Below are 14,304 nucleotides of genomic sequence, written 5' to 3' on the forward strand. Positions count from 1 at the left end.
GAGAGGTCTGCTCAAGAGGACTCGTGACCTGCAGGTAACACACACACACACACACACACACACACACACACACACACACACACACACACACACACACACACACACACACACACACACACACACACACACACACACACACACACACAACACACACACACACACACACACACACACACACACACACACACACACACACACACACACACACACACACACACACACACACACACACACACACACACACACACACACACACACACACACACACACACACACACACACACACACACACACACACACACACACACACACACACACACACACACACACACACACACACACACACACACACACACACACACACACACACACACACACACACACACACACACACACACACACACACACACACACACACACACACACACACACACACACACACACACACACACACACACACACACACACACACACACACACACACACACACACACACACACACACACACACACACACACACACACACACACACACACACACACACACACACACACACACACACACACACACACACACACACACACACACACACACACACACACACACACACACACACACACACACACACACACACACACACACACACACACACACACACACACACACACACACACACACACACACACACACACACACAGAAATACTATCATGCATATGGGCTGGTTGGTTGCAGGTAATGATTATGGGTAATGACGTTTTGTGTTTCTCTGTCTGTGAAGGCGGGCAGACCTGGCGCTGTCTCTGGCTACATTTCTGGCGATTTTATGTTTTAAATTCAACCTTTATTTAACCTGGCAAGTCAGTTAAGAACAAATTATTATTTACAATGACGGCCTACCCTGGCCAAACCCTGGCCAAACCCTATCCCGGGCGATACTGGGCAAATTGTGCCCTGCCCTATGGTACTCCCAATCATGGCCGGTTGTGATACAGGTCAAGCCCAGAGGGGACCTACCCCTCTTCACCAAACGCAAGGGGGGCAAGGTGGTCATCGTCAACCTGCAGCCCACCAAACAAGTGAGTCACAGACACATGCGCTTGCTCACACACACACACACACACACACACACACACACACACACACACACACACACTCCTTCACAAAACCTCCAACTTACAAAACCCGAGTCACACACTCATATGCTGAATACTTAATCATACGTGATTAACACAAACACACAAAACATGAGCTGTAAACATGAACACAATAGCTTCCATTTTCTGCGAATGTGGTTGAAAGAGAATGAGATGTAAATTGTTTCCACAGTTCGACCAAATTAACCCCCGGATGTTTCTAATCAAATCAAATTGTATTTGTCACATGAGCCGAATACAACCGGTATAGACCTTACAGTGAAACGCTTACTTACAAGCCCGTAATCAACCATGCTTTAAGGAGGTAAATAGAAAACAAAAGTATCAAATAATTCAACAGCAGCAGTAAAACAATAGTGAGGCTATATGCAGGGGGTACCAGGGAACAGAGTGAATGTGGAGGCTATATACAGGGGGTACCAGGGAACAGAGTGAATGTGGAGGCTATATACAGGGGGTACCAGGGAACAGAGTGAATGTGGAGGCTATATACAGGGGGTACCAGGGAACAGAGTGAATGTGGAGGCTATATACAGGGGGTACCAGGGAACAGAGTGAATGTGGAGGCTATATACAGGGGGTACCAGGGAACAGAGTGAATGTGGAGGCTATATACAGGGGGTACCAGGGAACAGAGTGAATGTGGAGGCTATATACAGGGGGTACCAGGGTACAGAGTCAATGTGGAGGCTATATACAGGGGGTACCGGGGAACAGAGTCAATGTGGAGGTTATATACAGGGGGTACCAGGGTACAGAGTCAATGTGGAGGTTATATACAGGGGGTACCAGGGAACAGAGTGAATGTGGAGGCTATATACAGGGGGTACCAGGGAACAGAGTGAATGTGGAGGCTATATACAGGGGGTACCAGGGTACAGAGTCAATGTGGAGGCTATATACAGGGGGTACCGGGGAAACAGAGTCAATGTGGAGGTTATATACAGGGGGTACCAGGGTACAGAGTCAATGTGGAGGCTATATACAGGGGGTACCGGGGAACAGAGTTAATGTGGAGGTTATATACAGGGGGTACCAGGGAACAGAGTGAATGTGGAGGCTATATACAGGGGGTACCAGGGAACAGAGTGAATGTGGAGGCTATATACAGGGGGTACCAGGACAGAGTCAATGTGGAGGCTATGTACAGGGGGTTCCAGGGTACAGAGTGAATGTGGAGGCTATATACAGGGGGTACCAGGGTACAGAGTCAATGTGGAGGCTATAGACAGGGGGTACCAGGGAACAGAGTCAATGTGGAGGCTATATACAAGGGGTACCAGGGAACAGAGTGAATGTGGAGGCTATATGCAGGGGGTACCGGGACAGAGTGAATGTGGAGGCTATATACAGGGGGTACCAGGGAACAGAGTTAATGTGGAGGCTATATACAGGGGGTACCAGGGAACAGAGTTAATGTGGAGGCTATATACAGGGGGTACCAGGGAACAGAGTCAATGTGGAGGCTATATACAGGGGGTACCAGGGAACAGAGTTAATGTGGAGGCTATATACAGGGGGTACCAGGGAACAGAGTTAATGTGGAGGCTATATACAGGGGGTACCAGGGAACAGAGTCAATGTGGAGGCTATATACAGGGGGTACCAGGACAGAGTCAATGTGGAGGCTATATACAGGGGGTACCGGGACAGAGTGAATGTGGCGGCTATATACAGGGGGTACCAGGGAACAGAGTCAATGTGGAGGCTATATACAGGGGGTACCAGGACAGAGTCAATGTGGAGGCTATATACAGGGGGTACCAGGACAGAGTCAATGTGGAGGCTATATACAGGGGGTACCGGTGAACAGAGTCAATGTGGAGGTTATATACAGGGGGTACCAGGGAACAGAGTGAATGTGGAGGCTATATACTGGGGGTACCAGGGAACAGAGTTAATGTGGAGGCTATATACAGGGGTACCAGGACAGAGTCAATGTGGAGGCTATATACAGGGGGTACCAGGGTACAGAGTGAATGTGGAGGCTATATACAGGGGGTACCAGGGTACAGAGTCAATGTGGAGGCTATATACAGGGGGTACCGGGACAGAGTCAATGTGGAGGCTATATACAGGGGGTACCAGGGAACAGAGTGAATGTGGAGGCTATATACAGGGGGTACCATGGAACAGAGTGAATGTGGAGGCTATATACAGGGGGTACCAGGGAACAGAGTGAATGTGGAGGCGATATACAGGGGGTACCAGGGAACAGAGTTAATGTGGAGGCTATATACAGGGGGTACCAGGGAACAGAGTTAATGTGGAGGCTATATACAGGGGGTACCAGGGGACAGAGTCAATGTGGAGGCTATATACAGGGGGTACCAGGGAACAGAGTTAATGTGGAGGCTATATACAGGGGGTACCAGGGAACAGAGTTAATGTGGAGGCTATATACAGGGGGTACCAGGGAACAGAGTCAATGTGGAGGCTATATACAGGGGGTACCAGGACAGAGTCAATGTGGAGGCTATATACAGGGGGTACCGGGACAGAGTGAATGTGGCGGCTATATACAGGGGGTACCAGGGAACAGAGTCAATGTGGAGGCTATATACAGGGGGTACCAGGACAGAGTCAATGTGGAGGCTATATACAGGGGGTACCAGGACAGAGTCAATGTGGAGGCTATATACAGGGGGTACCGGTGAACAGAGTCAATGTGGAGGTTATATACAGGGGGTACCAGGGAACAGAGTGAATGTGGAGGCTATATACTGGGGGTACCAGGGAACAGAGTTAATGTGGAGGCTATATACAGGGGTACCAGGACAGAGTCAATGTGGAGGCTATATACAGGGGGTACCAGGGTACAGAGTGAATGTGGAGGCTATATACAGGGGGTACCAGGGTACAGAGTCAATGTGGAGGCTATATACAGGGGGTACCGGGACAGAGTCAATGTGGAGGCTATATACAGGGGGTACCAGGGAACAGAGTGAATGTGGAGGCTATATACAGGGGGTACCAGGGAACAGAGTGAATGTGGAGGCTATATACAGGGGGTACCAGGGAACAGAGTGAATGTGGAGGCGATATACAGGGGGTACCAGGGAACAGAGTGAATGTGGAGGCTATATACAGGGGGTACCAGGACAGAGTCAATGCGGAGGCTATATACAGGGGGTACCAGGGAACAGAGTTAATGTGGAGGCTATATACAGGGGGTACCAGGGAACAGAGTGAATGTGGAGGCTATATGCAGGGGGTACCAGGGAACAGAGTCAATGTGGAGGCTATATACAGGGGGTACCGGGGAACAGAGTCAATGTGGAGGCTATATACAGAGGGTACCAGGGAACAGAGTCAATGTGGAGGCTATATACAGGGGGTACCAGGACAGAGTGAATGTGGAGGCTATATACAGGGGGTACCGGGACAGTGTCAATGTGGAGGCTATATACAGGGGCTACCAGGGAACAGAGTTAATGTGGAGGCTATATACAGGGGGTACCAGGACAGAGTCAATGTGGAGGCTATATACAGGGGGTACCAGGACAGAGTCAATGTGGAGGCTATATACAGGGGGTACCGGGACAGAGTCAATGTGGAGGCTATAAACAGGGGGTACCAGGGAACAGAGTTAATGTTGAGGCTATATACAGGGGGTACCGGGACAGAGTCAATGTGGAGGCTATATACAGGGGGTACCAGGGAACAGAGTGAATGTGGAGGCTATATGCAGGGGGTACCAGGGAACAGAGTCAATGTGGAGGCTATATACAGAGGGTACCAGGGAACAGAGTCAATGTGGAGGCTATATACAGGGGGTACCAGGACAGAGTCAATGTGGAGGCTATATACAGGGGGTACCGGGACAGAGTCAATGTGGAGGCTATATACAGGGGGTACCAGGGAACAGAGTTAATGTGGAGGCTATATACAGGGGGTACCAGGACAGAGTCAATGTGGAGGCTATATACAGGGGGTACCAGGACAGAGTCAATGTGGAGGCTATATACAGGGGGTACCGGGACAGAGTCAATGTGGAGGCTATATACAGGGGGTACCAGGGAACAGAGTGAATGTGGAGGCTATATACAGGGGGTACCGGGGAACAGAGTCAATGTGGAGGCTATATACAGGGGGTACCAGGGAACAGAGTCAATGTGGAGGCTATATACAGGGGGTACCAGGACAGAGTCAATGTGGAGGCTATATACAGGGGGTACTGGGACAGAGTCAATGTGGAGGCTATATACAGGGGGTACCAGGGAACAGAGTTAATGTGGAGGCTATATACAGGGGGTACCAGGGAACAGAGTTAATGTGGAGGCTATATACAGGGGGTACCAGGACAGAGTCAATGTGGAGACTATATACAGGGGGTACCAGGGAACAGAGTTAATGTGGAGGCTATATACAGGGGGTACCAGGGAACAGAGTTAATGTGGAGGCTATATACAGGGGGTACCAGGGAACAGAGTGAATGTGAAGGCTATATACAGGGGGTACCAGGGAACAGAGTGAATGTGGAGGCTATATACAGGGGGTACCGGGACAGAGTTAATGTGGAGGCTATATACAGGGGGTACCAGGGAACAGAGTTAATGTGCGGGGGCACTGGTTAGTCGAGGTAATTGAGGTAATATGTACATGTGGGTGGAGTTAAAGTGACTATGCATAGATTATAAACACAGAGTAGCAGCAGCGTAAAAGAGGGGTCTGGGTAGCCCTTTGATTAGCTGTTCAGGAGTCTTATGGCTTGGGGGTAGAAGCTGTTAAGAAGCGTTTTGGACCTAGATTTAGCGCTCCGTAACGCTTGCCATGCGGTAGCAGAGAGAACCGTCTATGACTGGGGTGGCAGGAGACAATTTTTAGGGCCTTCCTCTGACACCGCCTGGTATAGAGGTCCTGGATGGCAGGAAGCTTGGCCCCACTGATGTACTGGGCCATACCCACTACTCTCTGTATTGCGTTGCGGTCGGAGGCCGAGCAGTGGCCGTACCAGGCAGTGATGCAACCGGTCAGGATGCTCTCGATGGTGCAGCTGTAGAACCTTTTGAGGATCTGAGGACACATGCCAAATCTTTTCAGTCTCCTGAGGGGGAATCGGCTTTGTCGTGCCCTCTTCATGGCTGTCTTGGTGGGTTTGGACCATGATAGTTTAGAGCCTATTATCTTCAGAAGTCTCCTATTGTCACGTAGAACTGTGTAATTCTAGGGTCTGGTGTTCTAGAGAAGGGCTGTAGGGACCGTGATAGAATTAGAAACCAGCTGCATGAATAATTCAGCCACAGTGGTCAGTGACTCACTGAGAGATGGATAGACCTGCACATAATTAATGACTTTACATATTCTCACAGCTAATCCCATGGCAGGACCTTTAGAAAGTTTGAAGGCGATTCATCCATAAGGAATACAAAGGCCTAAGTAAGTAGTAAATTTAGAATGTTTACATACTCTTTAGAATGTTTACATACTCTTTAGAATGTTTACATACTGAACGTCTGTAGAGGCAGTATCGTCTTGATGTCGATATCAAGACGATAGGGTTAAAAGGGAGGGGAGGAAAAAACTGGCAGAACCAAAGAAGAAGGAGGATGAGAATGACCTCCAGGCCTGTAATAAACCCTGGTCCATTCTCAACACAGAACCAGGATCCACACAGAGGGGGAGGAGACCAGAGTGAGAGGGCCAGCTCCCCATCCCTCTACCTCTAACAGTGCAGACAGCCCCCTATAGCAAAGATACAACCATTAGTATCTTACTAGTGTCCCGCAACCCCTCAGTTGTTATACATACTGATCCAGAACAGTGGTTGCAGTAGCCAGCTGCCTGGGACCAATGCAAAGACCTCTGTTTAGGTGAGAATGTTTACCTCTGACAGAACATACTGACAGATGGACGATTAAGTACCAGGAAGAGACTAGAACCAGCACAACCGTGGCTCTCTAGTGGACATTTCTCAGAAATACAGATCTAGGAAAGGGAAAGAAGCACCTTTAATATAATAGGAATCTGACCAGGAAAGACAAGTTCACGAGCCAGAGCAAGGCAACCCAACACCACACATCAACAATACTGAAAACGTTTACATGCATGACTGTAAGTCTCTATAGACAAAAGTGTCTACTAAATGACAAATATAATATTATTGAGAGTAATGACACTTCATTGGGGTGACGGTCATAACACTGCAGACATTCTAGAATTTTTCTTTGCCTTGCAAATGGGTAACTCCTTTCTTTGCCAGTAAGTAAATCAAAACGTTCTGTCATCATTGCATACTCTCTGCTCCCTGTCAAGCCCACTGTCCTAGTTTACTTTCTCTTGAACTTCGTATTTATTTTTAAGGATGATGTTTGTTGTAACCTGTACATTTTTTAAATGAACACTAAATCTAACAGTGCCCATGGTTGTTGCAAATTTCTTTATCTCTGCCAGTTTTTGGGGGGCATAAGTGTCTGTGCTTGGTCCATTATGTTCAAGTGTTCTACAAGACCAGTACCCTTGTGGTAAATGCATGTTCAGATTGACATTTTAGTCATTTAGCAGACACTCTTATCCAGAGCCACTTACAGGAGCAATTAGGGTCAAGTGCCTTGCTCAAGGGCACAACGACTGGTTTTTCACCTAGTCATCTAGGAGATTTGAACCAGCAACCTTTCGGTTACTGGCCCAATGCTCTTAACCACTAGGCTACCTGCCACCCCAAATTTAGGAGTAGTGTCTAGAGCAGGCCTGGGCAAATGCCCCGGGCCATATGCGGCCCGCGACCTGATTCAGCACGGCCCGCGGAATCATGCTCAGGTCACATTAAGAATTTGCCATAGTAAAGTTTTAAAGTGATTCAAATTAAAAGCCCAATGAATACTCGCCTTTGATTTAACTCCCACCGCTTGTGGAACATTTATTTTTAAGGCACATATAAATAAATCACAGTTACAATTGTAGCTAGCTAGAAATTGCACAAATATTTGTTTTTCAAAGTTATCAAAGAAAAGGAAAGTAGACAATGAATGTAGGGTGTTCCAGCAAGAGTGGACATCGAAATATGTATTTATTGAGGTATCAGAGAGTGATGTGTGCTTAACGTGCAAAGAGAGCATCACTGTCTTGAAAGACTACAACTTGTCCCGACACTTCCAGACGAAGCATGCAGAGAAATATAGGAATATGTCTGCTGAGCAGAGGGCAAGTGCGTCAAAAGAGTTGCTTTCTCAGTTGCAAAAGCAGCAATGACTTTTCACAAAACTGCATTCAGCAAACGACGGAATTGTGAGAGCTAGTTATGTACTGTCCCATAAAATTGCTCAACATAGCAAGCCATTCGCTGAGGGCAAATTCATTGAAGAATGTTTAATTGACTCTGCAGCAATACTTTGCCCCGACAAGAAACAGCTGTTTGAAAATGTTTCCCTGTCAAGACGAACAGTGACACGACGTGTTGAGGACATTGCAGAGAATATGGAACAACAGTTGAAAGACAAGGTAAAGGATTTCACCTATTTCTCCTTGGCCCTGGAACAGTGATGAACGTGACACGGCACAGTTGTTGATATTCTTACGAGGCGTAACCCCAGACTTTTAAATTACAGAGGAGCTTCAGTGCAGTCAATGAAGAGCACAACCACAGGGAAAGATTTATTGGAGGAGGTTAATAAGTGTGTGGCAAAGCTGGGACTGAGTTTTGAAAAGTTATCCAGTGGGACCACTGATGGGTGACCAAACTTGACAGGAAAAAACATTGGCCTTTTGAAAAGGATAGAAGATCAAGTAGCTGAGCTGAACCCAGATCAGAAAAGTATTTTCCTGCATTGCATTATTCATCAGGAGGTGCTCTGTCAATGTGTTTCTGAAAATGAGCCATGTTGTGGAGACAGTCACTAAAGTGGTAAACTTCATAAGAGCAAAAATCTTTAAAGCACAGGCAGTTTGTCTCACTGCTGGAAGAGACAGAGTTGGGTCATGCAGATCTCCCCCACCACACAGATGGCTGAGTTTGGGGAAGGTGCTTAAAAGTGTGTGGGACCTGAAGTCAGAGATTGCAGAGTTTTTTTAAATGGAAGGAAAATATGTGGATTTCCCTCAACTGCAAGATAAAGAATGGTTGTCTGATTTTGCCTTCACCGTGGACATCATGGCCCTCGTGAATTAACTGAATTCCAAACTACAAGGGAAGGGCCTTTTAGCACATCAGATGTACAGCCTTGTCAAAGCCTTCAAGGGAAATTATTCCTCCTGACCTGCCAAGTAGAAGCCAACAATCTCCTCCACCTTCCAACACTACTAGTCTGTTCCCTATCAGATGACCAGAGGGAGAAGTATACATCACTACTAGTCTGTTCCCTATCAGATGACCAGAGGGAGAAGTATACATCACTACTAGTCTGTTCTCTATCAGATGACCAGAGGGAGAAGTATACATCACTACTAGTCTGTTCCCTATCAGATGACCCGAGGGAGAAGTATACATCACTACTAGTCTGTTCCCTATCAGATGACCCGAGGGAGAAGTATACATCACTACTAGTCTGTTCCCTATCAGATGACCCGAGGGAGAAGTATACATCACTACTAGTCTGTTCCCTATCAGATGACCAGATGGAGAAGTATACATCACTACTAGTCTGTTCCCTATCAGATGACCAGAGGGAGAAGTATACATCACTACTAGTCTGTTCCCTATCAGATGACCAGAGGGAGAAGTATACATCACTACTAGTCTGTTCCCTATCAGATGACCAGAGGGAGAAGTATACATCACTACTAGTCTGTTCCCTATCAGATGACCAGAGGGAGAAGTATACATCACTACTAGTCTGTTCCCTATCAGATGACCAGAGGGAGAAGTATACATCACTACTAGTCTGTTCCCTATCAGATGACCAGAGGGAGAAGTATACATCACTACTAGTCTGTTCCCTATCAGATGACCAGAGGGAGAAGTATACATCACTACTAGTCTGTTCCCTATCAGATGACCAGAGGGAGAAGTATACATCACTACTAGTCTGTTCCCTATCAGATGACCAGAGGGAGAAGTATACATCACTACTAGTCTGTTCCCTATCAGATGACCAGAGGGAGAAGTATACATCACTACTAGTCTGTTCCCTATCAGATGACCAGAGGGAGAAGTATACATCACTACTAGTCTGTTCCCTATCAGATGACCAGAGGGAGAAGTATACATCACTACTAGTCTGTTCCCTATCAGATGACCAGAGGGAGAAGTATACATCACTACTAGTCTGTTCCCTATCAGATGACCAGAGGGAGAAGTATACATCACTACTAGTCTGTTCCCTATCAGATGACCCGAGGGAGAAGTATACATCACTACTAGTCTGTTCCCTATCAGATGACCAGAGGGAGAAGTATACATCACTACTAGTCTGTTCCCTATCAGATGACCAGAGGGAGAAGTATACATCACTACTAGTCCGTTCCCTATCAGATGACCAGAGGGAGAAGTATACATCACTACTAGTCTGTTCCCTATCAGATGACCAGAGGGAGAAGTATACATCACTACTAGTCTGTTCCCTATCAGATGACCAGAGGGAGAAGTATACATCACTACTAGTCTGTTCCCTATCAGATGACCAGATGGAGAAGTATACATCACTACTAGTCTGTTCCCTATCAGATGACCAGAGGGAGAAGTATACATCACGACTAGTCTGTTCCCTATCAGATGACCAGAGGGAGAAGTATACATCACTACTAGTCTGTTCCCTATCAGATGACCAGAGGGAGAAGTATACATCACTACTAGTCTGTTCCCTATCAGATGACCAGAGGGAGAAGTATACATCACTACTAGTCTGTTCTCTATCAGATGACCAGAGGGAGAAGTATACATCACTACTAGTCTGTTCCCTATCAGATGACCAGAGGGAGAAGTATACATCACTACTAGTCTGTTCCCTATCAGATGACCAGAGGGAGAAGTATACATCACTACTAGTCTGTTCCCTATCAGATGACCAGAGGGAGAAGTATACATCACTACTAGTCTGTTCCCTATCAGATGACCCGAGGGAGAAGTATACATCACTACTAGTCTGTTCCCTATCAGATGACCAGAGGGAGAAGTATACATCACGACTAGTCTGTTCCCTATCAGATGACCAGAGGGAGAAGTATACATCACTACTAGTCTGTTCCCTATCAGATGACCAGAGGGAGAAGTATACATCACTACTAGTCTGTTCCCTATCAGATGACCAGAGGGAGAAGTATACATCACTACTAGTCTGTTCCCTATCAGATGACCAGAGGGAGAAGTATACATCACTACTAGTCTGTTCCCTATCAGATGACCAGAGGGAGAAGTATTCATCACTACTAGTCTGTTCCCTATCAGATGACCAGATGGAGAAGTATACATCACTACTAGTCTGTTCCCTATCAGATGACCAGAGGGAGAAGTATACATCACTACTAGTCTGTTCCCTATCAGATGACCAGAGGGAGAAGTATACATCACTACTAGTCTGTTCCCTATCAGATGACCAGAGGGAGAAGTATACATCACTACTAGTCTGTTCCCTATCAGATGACCAGAGGGAGAAGTATACATCACTACTAGTCTGTTCCCTATCAGATGACCAGAGGGAGAAGTATACATCACTACTAGTCTGTTCCCTATCAGATGACCAGAGGGAGAAGTATACATCACTACTAGTCTGTTCCCTATCAGATGACCAGAGGGAGAAGTATACATCACTACTAGTCTGTTCCCTATCAGATGACCAGAGGGAGAAGTATACATCACTACTAGTCTGTTCCCTATCAGATGACCAGAGGGAGAAGTATACATCACTACTAGTCTGTTCCCTATCAGATGACCAGAGGGAGAAGTATACATCACTACTAGTCTGTTCCCTATCAGATGACCCGAGGGAGAAGTATACATCACTACTAGTCTGTTCCCTATCAGATGACCAGATGGAGAAGTATACATCACTACTAGTCTGTTCCCTATCAGATGACCAGAGGGAGAAGTATACATCACTACTAGTCTGTTCCCTATCAGATGACCAGAGGGAGAAGTATACATCACTACTAGTCTGTTCCCTATCAGATGACCAGAGGGAGAAGTATACATCACTACTAGTCTGTTCTCTATCAGATGACCAGAGGGAGAAGTATACATCACTACTAGTCTGTTCCCTATCAGATGACCCGAGGGAGAAGTATACATCACTACTAGTCTGTTCCCTATCAGATGACCCGAGGGAGAAGTATACATCACTACTAGTCTGTTCCCTATCAGATGACCCGAGGGAGAAGTATACATCACTACTAGTCTGTTCCCTATCAGATGACCAGATGGAGAAGTATACATCACTACTAGTCTGTTCCCTATCAGATGACCAGAGGGAGAAGTATACATCACTACTAGTCTGTTCCCTATCAGATGACCAGAGGGAGAAGTATACATCACTACTAGTCTGTTCCCTATCAGATGACCAGAGGGAGAAGTATACATCACTACTAGTCTGTTCCCTATCAGATGACCAGAGGGAGAAGTATACATCACTACTAGTCTGTTCCCTATCAGATGACCAGAGGGAGAAGTATACATCACTACTAGTCTGTTCCCTATCAGATGACCAGAGGGAGAAGTATACATCACTACTAGTCTGTTCCCTATCAGATGACCAGAGGGAGAAGTATACATCACTACTAGTCTGTTCCCTATCAGATGACCAGAGGGAGAAGTATACATCACTACTAGTCTGTTCCCTATCAGATGACCAGAGGGAGAAGTATACATCACTACTAGTCTGTTCCCTATCAGATGACCAGAGGGAGAAGTATACATCACTACTAGTCTGTTCCCTATCAGATGACCAGAGGGAGAAGTATACATCACTACTAGTCTGTTCCCTATCAGATGACCAGAGGGAGAAGTATACATCACTACTAGTCTGTTCCCTATCAGATGACCAGAGGGAGAAGTATACATCACTACTAGTCTGTTCCCTATCAGATGACCAGAGGGAGAAGTATACATCACTACTAGTCTGTTCCCTATCAGATGACCAGAGGGAGAAGTATACATCACTACTAGTCTGTTCCCTATCAGATGACCAGAGGGAGAAGTATACATCACTACTAGTCTGTTCCCTATCAGATGACCAGAGGGAGAAGTATACATCACTACTAGTCTGTTCCCTATCAGATGACCAGAGGGAGAAGTATACATCACTACTAGTCTGTTCCCTATCAGATGACCAGAGGGAGAAGTATACATCACTACTAGTCTGTTCCCTATCAGATGACCAGAGGGAGAAGTATACATCACTACTAGTCTGTTCCCTATCAGATGACCAGAGGGAGAAGTATACATCACTACTAGTCTGTTCCCTATCAGATGACCAGAGGGAGAAGTATACATCACTACTAGTCTGTTCCCTATCAGATGACCAGAGGGAGAAGTATACATCACTACTAGTCTGTTCCCTATCAGATGACCAGAGGGAGAAGTATACATCACTACTAGTCTGTTCCCTATCAGATGACCAGAGGGAGAAGTATACATCACTACTAGTCTGTTCCCTATCAGATGACCAGAGGGAGAAGTATACATCACTACTAGTCTGTTCCCTATCAGATGACCAGAGGAGAAGTATACATCACTACTAGTCTGTTCCCTATCAGATGACCAGAGGGAGAAGTATACATCACTACTAGTCTGTTCCCTATCAGATGACCAGAGGGAGAAGTATACATCACTACTAGTCTGTTCCCTATCAGATGACCAGAGGGAGAAGTATACATCACTACTAGTCTGTTCCCTATCAGATGACCAGAGGGAGAAGTATACATCACTACTAGTCTGTTCCCTATCAGATGACCAGAGGGAGAAGTATACATCACTACTAGTCTGTTCCCTATCAGATGACCAGAGGGAGAAGTATACATCACTACTAGTCTGTTCCCTATCAGATGACCAGAGGGAGAAGTATACATCACTACTAGTCTGTTCCCTATCAGATGACCAGAGGGAGAAGTATACATCACTACTAGTCTGTTCCCTATCAGATGACCAGAGGGAGAAGTATACATCACTACTAGTCTGTTACATCACTATAGTTGCCTCCCCCTATCAGATGACCCGAGGGAGAAGTATACATCACTACTAGTCTGTTCCCTATCAGATGACCAGAGGGAGAAGTATACATC

This window comes from Oncorhynchus kisutch, linkage group LG30, assembly GCF_002021735.2.
Source record: "Oncorhynchus kisutch isolate 150728-3 linkage group LG30, Okis_V2, whole genome shotgun sequence".
NCBI classification, from domain to species: domain Eukaryota; kingdom Metazoa; phylum Chordata; class Actinopteri; order Salmoniformes; family Salmonidae; genus Oncorhynchus; species Oncorhynchus kisutch.